A 14204-nucleotide genomic window follows, 5' to 3' on the forward strand; every position below is an offset into this window, starting at 1 on the left:
TCATTCCACTTTCCGTGTTCTCTCCAAATACCCGTTTACTGCAATCACATCTTCCGGTGTCTGCTGACGGTTGTTAACTAAAATAACCAGCCAGGTGGCCCTCATTTTATCAATATACATCAGTTTGACAATGTTATGCTGTTCAATGGGGTACTTTGTTGAAATCCGTTCTTTCATTGAGACAGATTGATGCACAAAAATAAATCTTTTTTCAATTAATTGGTCACACCCCAACTATCTAATGACAACTACCTGTCGCTAAGTCATTGTACTTAGACAGACATAAATAAGCTACATAATAACAGCAGAAGTGTTAATATTCTTTGATTAATCAGCATAGTCATAATTATTTAGTCAATTCACCACTCAATACAAGTTTCAATCCAATTCCATCTTTATTGCAATAATGGCAATACATTTTATAAAGGACAGATGAACTGGAATTCAATATATGTTTTCATCATAAAGATTAAAGTTTAAAATGTATTCTTAACAAGGAGCACAAGATTTAAGCCCTTGGTAGCAGCTGCTGGATAAATGGATATTTTCCCCATTTCCATGTTGACTGGAGCCAGTGTAGAATCGGATGGAAGAGGACACCAGTAACTGAAGATGGCAGTTATCCTCTAGCTCCATTATGACATGACCAGTCAGTCGCTAATATAAGAATATAGGTATGCTTTTTCTATTCAGTTTTAACTTTATATACGTGTACTGAATACAACATGCAAAGCTCAAAATTCACCCTTTGACGTGACTCTGGCAAAACAAGTATTTGAAGTCGTTCACATAACATTCTTTGAGTTTTCCTGTTCTACTGTGTACACAATAACGTTACTGTAGAACTACGATGATTGGTTTTGTATTATGATATTGTTGATCTGACTTTAATTTTCCCTGTTTTCCAAGCTAAAACAAATAGACAGAACAGACAAAAAATTCTCTATCCAGTATAGATACTTCTAATCAAAAGCAATAAACTGGATGTCTCATTACTAAGTCATTAATAAAAATTCATCTGACTTGCAACAATGCATTGGACAATATCTGCCAATTTCTAATACATGCTCCCAGTGAACAGTTTGTTTTAAATTGTAAAGTCATGAGACCATGTTCTTTTCTCAGGCTGTTATATTACACAAGTGTGACTCTTGTGGTTAATGTGATAATTTGCAATTAATATGGTGTCTATTTCACACAAACAGCATCCTGGAAAGATTGCAGTGTATGAGGATTCCCTAAAGCTGCAATTTTTACTGTCAACAAATGTTCCTCCAAACAAAAATAGGTAATTTTATGAACTTCTCTGAAGGTTTCAGCCAACATGTGATTTCACACAAAGTTCACATAAAGTGGAAGCTTTAGAGAGAGAGCAGAGGAGATTTACAGGATGCTGCCTGGATTGAGGAGCATGTCTTACGAGAAAAGGTCGTAGGAACGAAGGAAGATCTTGGAGCGAAGGAAGATCTTGGAGCGAAGATCTTGGAGCGAAGGAAGATGGAAGTCACTTGATAGAGGTGTACAAGATGATAAGAGGCATAGTGGACAACCAGAGTCTTTTCTCCAGGCTTATATGAGGGGGCATAATTTTAAGGGGATTGGAGTAAAATATAGGGGAGATGTCAGAGATAGGTTTTTCACCATGAGAGTGGGTCGGTGTGTGGAAAGCGTTGCCAGGGCTGGTGGTAGAGGCAGATGTATTAGGGGCATTTAGATAGGAACATGGATGAATGAAAAACGAAGGGCTATATGGGAGGGAGGGAAGGGTTAGATTGACCTTGGAGTCGGTTAAAAGGTCAGCACATCATTGTGGGCTGAAGGACTTTTACATTGCTGTAATGTTCAATGTTCCCCTTCAGTCACTGCCAACTCAGAAGATATCAAATCTAACAAAGGGATTCTTCCACCACCAGCCTGGAGTTAAATTGAAATCTGACTAATTTATGTTGTAACTTTCACATTAATCCAAGGACAAATTGCTTCCCATCAATACAAGAGATATATAGTTGGTATAACCATATAACAATTACAGCACAGAAACAGGCCATCTCGGCCCTTCTAGTCCGTGCTAAACGCTTACTTTCACCTAGTCCCACCGACCTCCCCTCAGCCCATAACACTCCATTCCTTTCCTGTCCATATACCTATCCTTTTTTTTTCAAACTTAACTATTTAATTTAAAATACTTACTGTAATTCTGGTTTCTTTTCTATATTTATCATTTTTGGATTGCACTGCTGCCAGAAAAATCAACAAATTTCCCAAAACATGCCAGTGATATTAAACTTGATTCTGAATATCAGTTCCAGCATGTTGTCATGCATTTTTATTCATCACTCTCTACTGCTTGTTCTACACTCTTTCAGGCAGATCGACTACGATTTACAAGCACTTCCCTCAACTAATATTATTATATTAGACTATCATAGACTACTGTGATCTTCATGCTATCAGCCATTCCTTCTGCTCTATCCAGCCTCTTCCTCTTTAGCATGCTTATTTCCTCACTTTCCCAGTCTGATGAAGGGCCATCAATCGCTGAATCGCTGTTTGAGCTATTCATGCCACCCTGTTTATATACTGACATTGTGCTATAACCATTATTTCTTCTAAACTTGACTTTTTAACCACCTTTTGTGTTGGGCCATCTCATTTTGTACTTAACTATTCTTGTTCCCCCTGTCCCCCCATTCCCAACCTAATGTCACAAGTAACAGCAATGGAGGAAAAATTAGCAAGAGCATTTCACCGGAGCAATAACACAAAATCAGAGATTGGAACATATAAGGTGCTATTAGGGAAAATTAGGGCAATGGTATCTTGATCTTCCTTTCTACACCAAGCATTCAAAACTTCTTCTAATAAATCAAAAGGTTTCAATCAACTATAACTACATTTTCAATGTATTTTTAGGGCAATATGAGGGAACATAAAAGGATCCAAACCAAAGCTTCTAAAAAGGCACTTCATGGTGGCATGCTGGAGGTGCTCTGTGGCCAATAGGTAGCAGAGGGCTGGAATGTGTCATTGCCTGCCAGAACAAGTTTTTAATTTGGTTCAAGCTATTTTGCTTGTACAATTAGGTTAAAAAATTTTAAAAGACATGTTATTTAAAAGCACTAGACAAATTTCCTCGCAGTTAAGAAGCCCTAAAGCTGTACAGTAAATGAACATATTAAAGCACTTTACATCAAAATAGATGGCAGTTACACCCATTTCACAAGTGTCTTTTTGAAATACCACAAATGGGTCACAGTAGGATCAGGTTTGATTATTTTCAATAACTGATTACTACTAACGTTAGAATCAAATGTTGCTCTAATATAGCACGTGACTGAATTTAGAGAGGTAAATGAGTGCAGAGGCTGGAATTTGAGAAGTGGCACTTTGCTGGAGGAACTCAACAGGGCAAGCAGCATCTATAGGGGAAAAATAAACTGAAACCCCGCTCCAAGTTGTTTGTAATTCCTTAACCCCAACCGATGCTGCTCGATTGGCTGAGTTGCTCCAGCAGGTTGTTCGTAGACTGAATTTTGAGATGGTTTTGGAACAAAAAAAATATTCTTAATTAGGCTTGTAAGGAGAAGAGGAATGATCATGAATCTCCAGCTTGAGTATAGCTTTGTGATTCACATTTGACATGGTGGCTGAAGCCTCAATCCCCCCTTTGGCCAAGCGCAGTGCTGTGTTTCCTCTCCCGACAGCAGCTTTTGTAAAGCAGTCAGATTCATGGAGCTGTGAGTACATCCTTGTATACAGATCTCGGTCGGTTGTAGCTTTAATTTCAGGAACGTACAGGGCGAATAGAGTGTCATAGCTAATACTATCAAAGGGGTTGGAAAACAGAAGGGAGATCTGCTGACTGCCGAAGTCATAGCTGAGGACACCAGCAATGCCATAGAGTGAGAAAGGGGTTTTGATCAACACACACGTTCCTTTCGTGTTCTTCTGTACAGTTGGCGGCGGTGGACTCTGTACCACACCACAATCAGCATATGTTCTGTAAAACAGGATGTCACCTCTGTAATATCAACATAAGCATTACAGCCTTGTAAACTTTAAAATCTGATAGAGTTACTTTACAGCTTCTCTAAGTAAATTATTAAGCATTTACTATCTTGCAAGATCCAAAGCTATAAAAAAGCTGGATATTAGAATGCAAAGAAACATTGCAACCAATTTGGTGACAGACCGATCTTGGAAATTAAAACAATAGAAAACAGATATAAAAATAGAAATAAAACAATATGATCTTGTGTATTCAATTTAGCAGGATAGGCATTTTATGAACAGAGCAGCCTCCCAAACTATGAGAAATACTGGTCAAACAATCCTGCTGTCCGCATCCCGTGCTACTCCCCAAATCCCTGCATATTCTATCCAAAGTGGGAAAAATAAAATGAAACCAGCGTAGGTATAATGTAAATGAGTGCTTGTTAGTTGGCACAGACTTGGTGGGCCAAAAATCCTTTTTCATTGCTCTATGATTCTTCAACCACAACCTTTACCCAACTTCCATTGAAAGCCCTGATTGATTAATTCAGGTAGGGTGTTCAGACCATTAGGACTCAACAGAAGAAAAAAAATTCCTCACACATCTCCTTGACTCTTCTCATTGAAGGTTTAAATACTGTATGTCCTCTGATCTGCTTACCCATTCTGCACCATTCGCAACCTGCATAAAAACTCCTCCTGAAGTTAACAAAGAATGCTGGAAGCACTCTGCAGGTCAGAGGAGGGAAGCAGAGTCGACATTTTGGGTCAAAGATCCTTCATTCAAACTGGGAAAGTGAGAAGACAGGCGTGAATTAAGCTGCAGCAGGAGTAGGGGGAAGTTGGGAGAAGAGGAATTGCCTGTGTTGGCTGCAGACCAAAGCTGGCAAAGTAACAATTAATTGAGAACAAACTGGTACAGAGGTAAATTGACATGTTAGGAATAGAAACAAACCAAATATAGAGGGAGAAAAAGTAAAGGGACCAATGGGGGAAAAGTCTAATCAGTTTAGTCAAATATAATTTGTCATTAATAAATCGTGCTGATTCTCCATCAACAATTCTGTGAAAATTCAAAGCTGCAGGAGGATTCTAATTGACAGCTTGGGGACTCAAAATTAGCAAAAGATTATTCAGAAATACAAGTCCATGTGTTTGGGGAAGAGTAACACGGCCAGAGGATATGGAACAAATAGGGACTCTGTGAGACAGAATGACAGAGAGCATAAAGTGCATACTGTAACCAAGACAGCAGGGTAAGATAGCATAGCAGATACTCACCTTTACTGTCTAAGGCTCAGAATACAAAAGTGGGGAGATCATACAAGAAATGTACAAAATATTAGTTACGGGACAGCGAGTGTACTGAAATTCTTTCTGATCACTATACCGCAGGAAAAGTGTGACAGCACAATCAGCAATTTACAGAATAGTCTTTTTCAGGAGGATAAAATATATTTGTTTTCTTTGGAACAAAAGAGTCCAAGGGGAGACATAACTGAGCTGTATATAATGTCACCGGTATTGGCATCATTACACTGGATGCCCGTGTCCTCTGGGATCAGTTTTAAAATTCTCGTAATTGTTTGTAAGGCCCTGAATAATCTAGTTCCTCTGTATATTTTGGAGTGTCAATCCTCTTACATCACTAATCGTAATCTTAGGTCCACAAACTCTGGGGTTTGCTTTGTGATCCTAAGGTCTAGCATATAAGAACTGGTGACAGGGCCTTTTGCTCTTCAGCACCAAAAATTTGAAAGTTCTACCGACTGAGAACTGGGATACTGCTACTGGTACTATGGAACAATTCTAAAAACATTATTTTTAAAAAAATTTGGCCTACTTATAGCATTACTCAATACCTGTTGAAGCTGATTACATTTATATATATCACGGTCTAGTCCGTGAAGTCCGCATTCCAGTTCACTGTCCGGTCCGTGGATTCCGTATTCCGGTTGTTTTTGTTTTCCCTTGTTCTATTGTGAGTCTTAATTGAGGCAGCTGATCTTCATTTCGGGGTTGCAACATAAATAGCTCAGGAGTTCAGCTATTCCTTTGCTGGACCGTCCCCGTCAGAAACCCACACCAAGAAGCTCGGCATCAGAAGCCCACACCAAGAAGCTCATTACCAGAAATACGTGACCTCAGCCAGTGCAGTAGGTCTGGACCATTATCAGAGCTACTGAGTATCAGGGACTCCAGGCTGCCTCTGTGTCCTGCGTCCAGGAAGGGTCCTGGCCCTGTGTCCTGAGTCCATGGTCAAGTTCCTGCTCTGTGTCCAAGAAGAGTCCAAGTCCAGTCAAGTCTGAGTCTGAGCTTGAGCCCGGGTTCCAGGTCAAGAGCCAAGTCAAGACCCAAGTCCCTACTCCCTGCCAAGACCCAAGTTCTCAGTCAAGTCCAAGTCCCAAATCCTAGCCCAGGTTGTTTCCTACGTCTACATCCCTGTTGTTATCTTGTCGTCACTCCTCGGCTTCCCTAGTATGCTTAATAAACAGTCTTATTCACAGTACTTCAGCGCCAGTGTCCTGCATTTGGGTCCACTCCCCAATACCCCCTTGTGACAATATAATTTAGTACATCTGATTACATTTTATTCTATACAACATTTGACTTTACTTATGATTTTTAGTTTTGTCTCATTTTTTATAACTGTATTGGTTTTTCTTTATGATCTATGTAAAGCATTTTGAGCCCGCATCTTAATGTATTGAAGGTACTATGTAAAGAAAGTTATTATTAATTTGGACAACCTATGGGAGATGCAAGTCATTAGAAGTTCAGAAGAAAGTTAGCTGTTGGGACAATTAGATTGGCATTGATACAGAAACATTATTTGACTGGGGATAGTCTGGCACATAGCTGAAGAAGGGTGTGTGATGATGGAAACTCTTATAACAGTCAAGAAGCACCTCAACAAACAACTTCATGGTTATGGACCAAAAAATTGGAAGTGCAGATAACCTAAAATAATTATTTTACCAGCGTAGACACAGTGGCTGAATGGACTCCTTCTGTGCTGTGAGCTTCTCTGAGTAGCCTCGAGAGTTTTGGCTAATTATTTAAAAATACATTTCATGTTCTGGCTCCCTTGAACTCTCACTGAGGTAAATGCATACTTCAGTGTAATAACAAGCAGAAAGATCTCTCATTTCAATACATTTAGTTCACCTCATTCCACAGAGCCACTGAGATAAATCAGTCAACTTGACAAAGTAAAAAGGTCAGGCAAAGGTTGAAATGACAGCAGGACTCCTATTCTTTAGTTGCAAAACAATTCCTATTAGAATCCACTCATCCTAACAAGCAACGGACAGACTGAGGTTTTCCGTCATGTCATTCCAATTTCAAGGTTCAAACACTACGAGTACAGAATGTAGGTCCACTCTCTAGTGCAGCTTTGAGGGAAGACTGCATTACTTCAGAAGACATCTTCAAGATCCACGTGCCTTTACCAAGTAGATGCCACTCAGGAGGAGCAGGGAATTCTTCAATGGTAGCAGTTAATATCATAAACAAACCACCATAGCAAACAAGGTACTTGCTAAATTTGACCAAGACATGAACAAAGAGGTGAATGCAAACTTGCCATTTGGCCCACTACATCCACACTACCTCATGGGCACCCTTCCATATTTATACCATCCACCTGGCCTGCAGTCTTCTAAGCCAAAGTCATTCAAGTACTTGTCTAGACATCCCCATAAATGTTAGTAATTCCACCACTCTGTCTCACAATGCATTCCAGGTCCTCTGAGCATAAAAGTCCCCCTCGGATTCCTTCTAAACCTCTTATGTCTTAAACTGGATCTATGTCCTTCAATTTTATACAACTCCTGCACACAACCTGGTCTGCCACCCTCACAGTTCTATATTCCTCAATGACGTCCACTTTTAGAAACACACACAAAATGCTGGAGGAACTCAGCAGGTCGGGCAGCGACTATGGAGAGGAATAAGCAGTCGACACTTCAGCCTGAGACCCGTCATCAGGAGAGGGGAAGGAAGGGAGATGAAGCCAGAATAAGAAGGTGGGGGAGGGAAGGAATACAGTACAAGCTAGAAGGTGACAAGTGAGGTCAGGTGGGTGGAGTAATGGGGATGAAATGAGAAGCTGGAGATGATTGGTGGAAAAGGTAAAGGGCTGAAGGAGGAGGAATCTGATAGGCAAGGAGAGTGGACCATGAGAGAAAGGGAAGCAGGAGGGACCCTCGAAGGAGGTAATAGGCAGGTTAGAACAAAAAGAGAAGAGGGGAGCCAGAGTGTCTTCTTTTTAACTCCTCTATTCCAGGGAAAACAGACTAAACTATTACAATTTCTTCTCATAACTAAAACACTCCATCCCCGGGGCAACATCCTGGAGAGTCTCTTCTGCAGCCTCTCCAGCACCATTGTATTCTTCCTGTAGTTTGGTGACCACAACGGCATAGAATAGTCCTGGTGGGATATGACCAAAGTTTAATAAAAGTGGAATATAACCTCCCTGCTCTCATATTCAATATCACAAGTAATGAAGGCCAGGATCCCATCACCTTCATGGGTCATCGAACTTGCACATCAATTCTGCAATGCTCCATTCCATGATGTATGACCTAGCCTTCCAAAATGTATCACTTCACACTAATCAGGGTTAACCTCCACCCGCCATTTCACAAACACATCGATATCACCCAATACCCTTCAAATACACCGTCAACAACTCTATCAATCTTAGTGACATCTGTGAATTTACTCATCATGCCTCAAAAACCCATGGCCAGGTTATTCATATAACATTGGTCTTGGTACTGATCCCTGTAAAATACTTGTCATAAGAATCCAATCATACAAACAACACACTGCAACACACAAATTGCTGGAGGAACTCAGCAAGTCAGGAAGGAAATAAACAGTTGATGTTTCAGAAAAAAATAAAAACACAAAATGCTGGCAGAACTCAGCAGGCCAGACAGCATCTATGCGAGGAGGTACTGACGACATTTCAGGCCGAAACCTTTCATCAGGAGTGTTGTTTCAGACTGTGAACCTTCATCAGGACTGAAAAGGAAGGAAAGAGAAGCCAAAATAAAAAGGGGAGAGGAGGGGAAGGAGTACAAGCTGGCAGGTGATAGGTGGAAGAGGTACAGGGCTGAAGGAGAAGGATTCTGATAGGAGAGAACCATGGAAGAAAGGGGAGGAGGAGGGGTAATAGAGGAGAGATAGTAGACAGCTGGGGAGAAGGGAAGCAGGATCCAAAATGAGAAACTGATAAAGAGGAAAATTGAGGGGTGAGAAATTATTGAAAGCTGGAGAAATCAATTTCCAAGCCATCAGGTTGGAGGCTCCTCAGACAGAATATGTGTTACTCCTCCAATCTGAGAGTGGCCTCATTATAACAGTAGAGGAGGCCATGGTCCAAATGCAAAAGGGAAGTAGAATTGAAATCGATGGCCACCGGGAAATCCCACCATTTGTGGCAGACATAGTGTTTCCCCCAATCTATGTCGGGACTCACCAATATTGAGGTCACACCAGAAGCACCTTAGAACCCTGATAGGAAACAGCTGAAGTGTTGTCTCACTTGGAAGGACTGTTTTTCTCCCTGAACAGTAGCGAGGGAGGAGATGAAGGGGCAGCTGTGGAACTTGTCCTGTTTGCAGAGATATGTGCCAGGAGGAAAGATTAGTGAGGAGGGACTCATGGACAAGGGAGTCACAGAGTGCGATCCCTGCAGAATCCAGAGAGTGAGGAGGGTAGGGAGGAGGTAGGAATAGAGAAAGGTGTGCTTAGTGGCAGGATCCTGTTGAAGATGGTGAAAATTGTGGAGAATAATGTGCTGGTTGCAGAAATTCATGGGGTAGTATGTTCAAGTGATTTGAAGGTGAAATGTGTTACATACACTTGTGGTAGACATTCTAGTTTATGTACATTTCCAGGTGACACGGTAAGAAAATCATTACACTTATTAAATCTACCTGAACACTTGAGTTTATAAATAGGAAGACAAGGTACACTTTTGGCAACTTACACCTGCTTTGCCACTGAAAACAACATGGCTAGTCTGCCCCGGACCTCAGACCGCCTTTGTGCCAGTTCCCCATAAACATCATGTGCAGATCTTTCAAACATATATCTCCAACTTAAAAAAAATACCTCCAATGTTGCAGTCTTCTCAACCCCCTGGGGTAGTGAATCCCAGAGATTCACTGTCCTCTGTAAGAGAAGGCTCCTACACGCCCCAGTTTTAAATGACTGCCTCCTTGTTGAAATGTACCTCTGGTTTGAGACTCTCCCACAAGAGGAAACTCCTCATGCTCCCTCAGCATCTTAAATGTTTTAGGAAGATCACTCCTCAGTCTTTGAATTACCAAGTGGTAACAGACTGAGCTCGAAGGGTGGGTATTGTCACAAAGAGGACATTTTACTTGGGATAGAAGTTTGTTTTCATAAGAATCAGACTGGTCATTTGCCAAATACTTCTAGCAATATTCTGCACCACTAATGTCAAATTGAAACTCTCCCTTTGCACAAATGTTCAAATATTCCTACAGCAGCCCAATAAAACTTGCTGGCTTCTAATCACCCAAATGTTTTATTGCAAAGAAAATCGTGTGTTTGTCATCTTTTGCAGAAAATAAAATGGTTTCATACAGATAGATAGATAGATAGATACTTTATTCATCCCCATTTGGAAATTCAACATTTTTTCCAATGTCCCATACACTTATTGTAGCAAAACTAATTACATACAATACTTAACTCAGTAAAAATATGATATGCATCTAAAGTCACCTTCTCAAAAAGCATTAATAAATAGCTTTTAAAAAGTTCTTAAGTAGTTTACTTAAATACATTGAGTCCTAACCCCGGCACTTTAACATATCTTACTCCTGGCGGTTGAATTGTAAAGCCGAATGGCATTGGGGAGTATTGATCTCTTCATCCTGTCTGAGGAGCATTGCATCGATAGCAACCTGTCGCTGAAACTGTCTCTGGATGGTGCTATGTAGAGGATGTTCAGGGTTTTCCATGATTGACCGTAGCCTACTCAGCGCCCTTCGCTCTGCTACCGATGTTATACTCTCCAGTACTTTGCCCACGACAGAGCCCGCCTTCCTTACCAGCTTATTAAGACGTGAGGCGTCCCTCTTCTTAATGCTTCCTCCCCAACACGCCACCACAAAGAAGAGGGCGCTCTCCACAACTGACCTATAGAACATCTTCAGCATCTCACTACAGACATTGAATGCACAAGGCATCTGTGTTGGCAGTCCAGTCTAGCTTCTCGTCTAACTGTACTCCCAGATACTTGTAGGTCTTAACCTGCTCCACACATTCTCCATTAATGATCACTGGCTCCATATGAGGCCTAGATCTCCTAAAGTCCACCACCATCTCCTTGGTCTTGGTGATATTGAGACGCAGGCAGTTTGAGTTGCACCATATCACAAAGTCCTGTATCAGTTTCCTATACTCTTCCTCCTGTCCATTCCTGACACACCCCACTATGGCCGTGTCATCAGCGAACTTCTGCACATGGCAGGACTCCGAGTTATACTGGAAGTCTGATGTGTACAGGGTGAACAGGACCGGAGAGAGCACGGTCCCCGCGGCGCGCCTGTGCTGCTGACCACCGTGTCAGACCTACAGTCTCCCAACCGCACATACTGAGGTCTATCTGTCAAGTAGTCCACTATCCAATCCACCATGTGAGAGTCTACTCCCATCTCCGTTAGTTTGTGCCTTAAGATCTTGGGCTGGATGGTGTTAAAGGCACTAGAGAAGTCCAGGAATGTAATCCTCACAGCACCACTGACCCCATCCAGGTGAGAGAGGGATTTGTGCAGCAAATACGTGATAGCATCCTCCACTCCCACCTTCTCCTGATACGCAAACTGAAGAGGATCCCGGGCGTGCCTGGTTTGTGGCCTCAGATTCTGTATTATCAGCCGCTCCATGGTCTTCATCACGTGCGACGTCAAGGCAACAGGTCTGAAGTCATTCAACTCCTTTGGTTGTGGTTTCTTCGGTACCGGGACAATACAGGATGTTTTCCACTGTCTGGGTACTCTTCTCTGCTCCAGGCTCATGTTGAAGATGCGCTGTAGGGGTTCTCCCAGTCACCATTTTGAACATTTAAAGACCACCTGCTGCACACCTTGTTTTGTTTGTCAACCATGACATTAACATGTTCCTCTCAGGGGCTTCCCCTCCCATCAGCAGTGGGGTGGCATGTACTGGCATAAAGGCACAACACTTTACAGTACAGGCAACACAGGTTCAATTCCTGCCTCAGCCTGTAAGGAGTTTGTACATTTTTCCCATGATGGCGTGGGTTTCCTCTGAATGCTCTAGTTTCCGCCCACAATCCAAAGACACGGTTGGTTAATCGGTCATTGTAAATTGTTCCATAACTAGGCCAGAGCTAAATCCGAGGCTGATGGGTGGCATGACTCAGTGAGCCCGACGGGCCTAATTCAGCGCTGTCTTTCAATAAGCAAACGTGTCTTTACAGGCACAAGATACTTTTGTTGATCAGACTTATGAACTTATAAATATGTTGCACAACTTCGAAAAAAAGCACATTTCTAAGACTCTGTGCTTTACAAGTTTTTTTTTCTTTTTCCATTCCCTCCTCCCTCCCCCGCAATGCCCCGAGTTAGATAGATAGATAGATACTTTATTCATCCCCATGGGGAAATTCAACATTTTTTCCAATGTCCCATACACTTATTGTAGCAAAACTAATTACATACAATACTTAACTCAGTAAAAATATGATATGCATCTAAAATCACCCTCTCAAAAAGCATTTTAAAAAGTTCTTAAGTAGTTTACTTAAATACATTGAGTCCTAACCCCGGCACTTTAACATATCTTACTCCTGGCGGTTGAATTGTAAAGCCGAATGGCATTGGGGGTCTTCCAACTCTCATACCTGTTCACTCTCCACTCCTACTAATTTTAGTAAATCAAGTTCTCCCTTGTCCATTCACACCAGGTATGACGATTTTACTCAGCCTATGGCCAAAACGAGTAACAGGTGATACAGAAAGAAGAGTTGACGGGTATCCTTCAAGGATATCGGGTCTCGGCGCGAAACGTCGACTGTAATGTGGAAATGAATAAACAGCCGACGTTTCGGGCCGAGACCCTTCATCACGACAGACTTGACCCTCCTGAAGTTCCTCCAGCAACTTGCGTATGTTGCTTTCTAAGCAACCTGCGACGTGAGAAAGGCGATATGGAGCGAATAACCACATTAAACTACCAAATGATCCATACTCACGCAGCGGAGGTGAGGTTAAAGTGTTTGCTGTTGTTGCTGATCTCAATCCCCACTATTATAGTGGAATCAACGGATTTTACCATTTCCTCGATCGTAGCCGCCATTCTGTTAAAATTGCAAACAAACCAAATCACTTAACACACCCTTGCAAAGGTAACAAATATATTAGCACCTCCAAACGTTTCAGCTCACCTTGACTGAATCCTCGTTTATTTTAACACCTACAGTACAACTCGACGCAGTTTTATTGAGACGGTTTTATATTGACAATCAAAGAGAATGTGAAATGCTTAACAATTTATGGTCTTCCTTTCATGAAGAGAGACAATATTTGCAAATTCCAGTTGCCGCCACTCCTCAGGTCGCAAGTCTTCAGCTGGAGTGAAAACAGCTGCGTGCGCGCGCAACCTCGAGGTGCGGGAATGTCGGGGCTGCGCATGCGCCTAGCAACAGCTGCCGTGAGCCCCGTCCGAGGCCGGACGTGTCCCAGTGACATCGTGAGTCCTCGGATTGAAATTACAAAGAAAGGCAGCGACAGAGTAAAGGGCGGGACAGCTAGGCAAGGAGCTGGAAAATAAAAGTCAGACGTATTAGATCTGTGCATTTCTCGCTTTTGAAGCGTAATCAAAAATATTTCAAAGTTATACCTTCTGGGGAAAAAAACATAGCGTTAGGACATCAACATTTGCTTTGTTCAGTTTGTGATAACTAAATTTACACAACGACCTGTGCTTCATATTGAGATGGGGGTGGGATTATACTCTGGTTGAGGACATGTTCTTTGTTCAAACCAAGTACAGAAACTTTAAAAACATATTCTCTTTTGTCTGACCCCCTCCATTATTCCGGGTCAACCATGGATTTTACGTGCCAGTTGACTCTACGTGATACGCAAGCCAGGGCAGTACGATATGGAGAGAAAGTTGTTGCCCATGTAGCAGGCTCC

At 41.9% G+C, this 14204-nt stretch overlaps 1 long non-coding RNA gene across 1 annotated transcript; it reads right to left on the reverse strand.

The window, feature by feature from the left end:
- Window positions 1-376: 376 nt before the first annotated feature.
- LOC140731992 (uncharacterized) lies at window positions 377-13666 on the reverse strand. Its single transcript, XR_012099957.1, has 3 exons — window positions 13451-13666; window positions 13259-13363; window positions 377-4000 (listed from the first exon to the last, which is right to left on the reverse strand). It is a non-coding gene; the product is annotated as an uncharacterized lncRNA (long non-coding RNA).
- Window positions 13667-14204: the final 538 nt, after the last annotated feature.

This window comes from Hemitrygon akajei, chromosome 8 (genome assembly GCF_048418815.1).
Source record: "Hemitrygon akajei chromosome 8, sHemAka1.3, whole genome shotgun sequence".
In the NCBI taxonomy this organism is placed as follows: Eukaryota; Metazoa; Chordata; class Chondrichthyes; order Myliobatiformes; family Dasyatidae; genus Hemitrygon; species Hemitrygon akajei.